Source organism: Vigna umbellata, chromosome 1, assembly GCF_029865625.1.
Source record: "Vigna umbellata cultivar VRB3 chromosome 1, Vumbellata_1.0, whole genome shotgun sequence".
NCBI lineage: Eukaryota > Viridiplantae > Streptophyta > Magnoliopsida > Fabales > Fabaceae > Vigna > Vigna umbellata.
This window is the reverse complement of record NC_142165.1, coordinates 37,562,883-37,567,037: the sequence shown is the minus strand read 5'-3', so window position 1 is coordinate 37,567,037 and position 4,155 is coordinate 37,562,883.

Sequence of the window (4,155 nt, the reverse complement as noted above, 5' to 3'; positions counted from 1 at the left end):
GGTATTTGCACACACCTGTATCTCATTGGCTATGACCTAGCCAATATTAATGCTCATCTCTCTGAGCACACAGTACAAAAGAAGCGCCCTGCTGACAGTAATATCTGAGACATGTGAGCACGGTTGGATATTAGCATGAGAAAATGCCATCCAATACTTTGCTAGAGGAGTCAGATCAACTCTCCTTATGTTCACAACTGCACCATTCATGTTTCTCTGAAAGTGCCCTCTAGGCACACATAGCACACTCTCCACATCACCAAAGTCTGCTCCTTTTTCCATATTTAGAGCAAACTGACACTACTCACCAGCCTATTCTCTATTTAAAAACCTGTTAATGGAATCAGGGTCATACCGAATGACGTGTCCTCTAACATAGCTCAAATAATCCTCAGCAGGATGATCACCCAACCGCCTTGCATTGGTGTAAAACTCTTTCACCACTACTATGTTAGCTGGTGCAGGATAAGTGGCTAGTATCCCCCAATTCCTGTTCTCCAATTGCTCTCCAAACTGTGGAGCAAAATCTGGTGTCAATCCATCCTTCCCTTCTATCAATAGCCTTCTATCTTGGACAATATTTAAATGGGGCTCATGCTTGCGGGAAAGGAACTTGCTGGCATAGGAGCGTTCTAGTTCCTTATCCTTCCTCTTGGATCCTATAGTCTTGATTCTCTTGCCCGATGAGGAGGTCATCCCTATATCAAACATAATTCACAAAACCACAAGACATATTGTTAAGCATTAGTAGACCACAAACAACTCCTTAAAACCAATCCTATCACCGCTGAGGGCAAATAGAACCCCTCAACACAACATGTACAACAATTGCGCTCAGGGGAAATTTCCGCTAAGCGGCGATTCTACAAATTTTTCAACATGCTCCAAAAATGCTTGTAATCTCCGCCCACATGCCATCTTCCTAGTTCCAGACCCAAATCAAGCAGTTTAATAGGTCCAAACAGTAATTAATTCATCTATGATGCAGCTGTCGCAGCCCATCAAATTTGATGTGCATTAGAGAATGCAGTATAGTGCTAGGAAGTGACTCCTAGGTCGTCTCTCAAGGACTAAACCGTGGTTCGAGAATCAGGTCAAACACGAAGTGGGGGGTTTGTGAAAGGTTTGTGAATGCAATTGAACTAAATAAAAAATAATGAAAATTAAACACAACCGAATATAATTGAAAGCATTAAAGTGCATGAAAACATTAAAGTGAACAATGCAATAGGTAAATATCCAAATGCAATTGAAGCTATTAAAATGCAACGAGTAAGCTAAACATTAAAAGTAATTCATCACGGAAATGACACAAAGAAAACGCGTTAATAGTAAACTAAATTGCAATAGTTGAATAAGTAGAAATGACTTTAAAACATTTAAATGCATTTAACAATGAAAGTGTTCTAACATGTAGAATATAAAATTCATCCTCGGTCCAAGCGTGAAGAAAGAAAATAAAATAAAGTACTTTATGAACGGACCGTGTGCGCCTCTCCAATTTAATCAACATTGTGCACTTTCCAAAATAAAGCACCGTGATCTTCAAAATGTAAAATTCAATCTTCCCCCAAATAAATCAGCGTGTGTTTCTTTCCACTTCAGCAAAGTAATTGAGTGCAACCGTGACACCACACTCTCCATGAAAGTGAATCAGCCCTCTTCTTCGTGTGCACCCAACACTCCTCTCCAGTGTAGAAAAGAGATGAACTAATACCGTGTGCGCCACTTCTTCCAACTCAGCGTCTGTGCCTCCCAAAAACAAAATTGAATTCGCGCCTCCTTGGTTCAAGTGTTCCAGCACGTCAATTTCCCAATTAAATCACCGAGCTCTTCTTCTAAGATATGAATGCACCGTGTGCTTCTAAAAAAATTGAATGTGCTTCTCCCAGCCAAGCCGTGACACCTCCTCCACCAACGTGTTGCTTCCCCCTTTTTCTCCCAAAGCAAAAACCGAGAATGTCTTCACAAGTAACCGTGTGCACCGCTTAAAAAAAAATCAACACCTACTCTATTTCTCATTCCATAAAAACAAAAGCAAAGCTACTTTCCTTCCAGCAACCGTAACATCCCTGCACCCACTTCTCCAAGCAATGAATTAATTTTCTTCTTCCAACATTAACCACCGTACATGTATGTATTCATCAAAGAGAGAGCATAAAAGGCATCTTAAGCTGCTAGACGTGACAGTGCACTCCATTCTCCAAGAAAACAATTGATGAACCTTCCTCCATGTGTGCCGAAATAAAATAAAAAAAAGAACATTCAATGCCAAACAATGTTGGCTGTGATAGCGTTGGAATCAAGAGAATAAAAGAGTATTCAACGCAAAAGTGCTGAATCTTTTTTCATTCAATGAGAAACTAAAAAACAAGAACGTTTCAGCCCCTTTCACAAAATAAAAATGGGAAAGTTTTTTTTTTCATTCCTCATGAAATCATCATAAAACATTCTAAAAAAACTCCAAGAAACGTTCACAAGCCAAGAAGAACTAGTAACTAGTGACGGCTGGCTGCCTCTCGGTAGTGTGCCCCCTGTTTTCAAAAAGAAAATCCTCTAAATAAAAAAAGTAAAGTGCTAAACCTAAACCACGCCCAACATCATTTTGCCAAAATTGGCCCCAAGTGCACAAGTTGGTTCAAAAAGCCTAAACTACTAAATTACAATATCATTAATTCTAAAATGTCTATGTGGATAGTCTTGAATTATTTAGCATCCTTCCTAATGTCCCAAAAAGTATTTCCAAATTTTTCCTTGCAATCAATAATGAAAATAATAAGCTCAGATAATTCAAATTAATTAAAACAAGATTTTATGGTTAAATTAAGCACAATTAGCAAAAAATGGGAAAATACTTGACATTTAAGTACAATTCCCTGATTAAATTTAATACAATAAGCTAAGTGAAAATATTGACTCATCAATTTAATCATGCATAAAAATCAAAATCCCTAAAGAATCCTGCTTAGACAACCATGTACATACCAATTCATGCTTTCAACAACCCTAGAATCTAATCACGCTGAGCGGCATTTGCGACTGTTGAGAGGGTCGCACCTCACACAAAAGTTGATTGCAAAATTAATGCAGTATAAACTAGGAAGTGACTCCTAGGTCGTCTCTCAAGGACCAAATGTGGTTCGAGGCTTAGGTCAAACACGTAGTGGGGAGATTGGTGAAGATTTTTGTGAATGTAAGTGAACTAGATTAAAATGCGAATGTAAACACGGAAAGAAACGAAGAATTAAAATGGTTGGTCACTAAAGCTAACATTACAACTAAATCAAAGAAAACTTGCGTGACTCACTTAAATTGAAATTGCTAAATTAGAAAACGTAACATTGAAAGTGACAAGCATGTGAAATAAAATTAAATGCCCAAGGTGCGAAAAACGGCAGCAAAACTAAAACATTCAATGCAAAAATTTTAACCAATTTAAAAAAAAGTGAAAAGTAACTTTCGTGATGATGAGCATTGAAAGAAGCAATTGGCGAATTAGCAAAAATGACTTAAAAGTTAGCAAGCATTCAAGCATGTATTCAATATGAAAATTGTAACCAAACTTAACTATAAGATTAAGCATTTAAAATAATATAAAAGTAGACCCTTGGAGCTCCTCTGGACGTGGCAGTAGCCCTATTCTAATTGAATGAAAATTGAATCCATGTGCATCCCAAGGCTGGATGTGAAATGAATCAACGCCTCTCCTTGCTCCAAAATGAAATCAGCCCGCTAATATTCTAAGAAAAGGAAAAACCAAATCCTTGTGTTGCTGGAATGAATAACGAAAAGAATTTGATTGAGTCACCGTCACACCAACACTGGACGTGTCAACAGCAGCTAGCGCACCCCAATGCCGGACGTGACAGCAACTTCGAAATGACTCAACCTCCGTGTGTGCACCACCAAAATCTCAAATGAATCAGCACCTACTTCTTTCCAAGAGAATCAGCGTGGTCAATGCAAAAAAAAAACTGCTGAACCCATTTTCATTCATGAGTCAAACTTCGTAACAGGGAAACCAAAGCAGAATAAGAGTGTGGCGGCTAGACTTGGACCGTGTGTCCCCTTCCCGTGTACACCACTTGATCTTCCTCCTTCTTTCGGTGAAGCTTCCTTCACACATCCAGCCTGGACCGAGAGCTCCTCAATCAC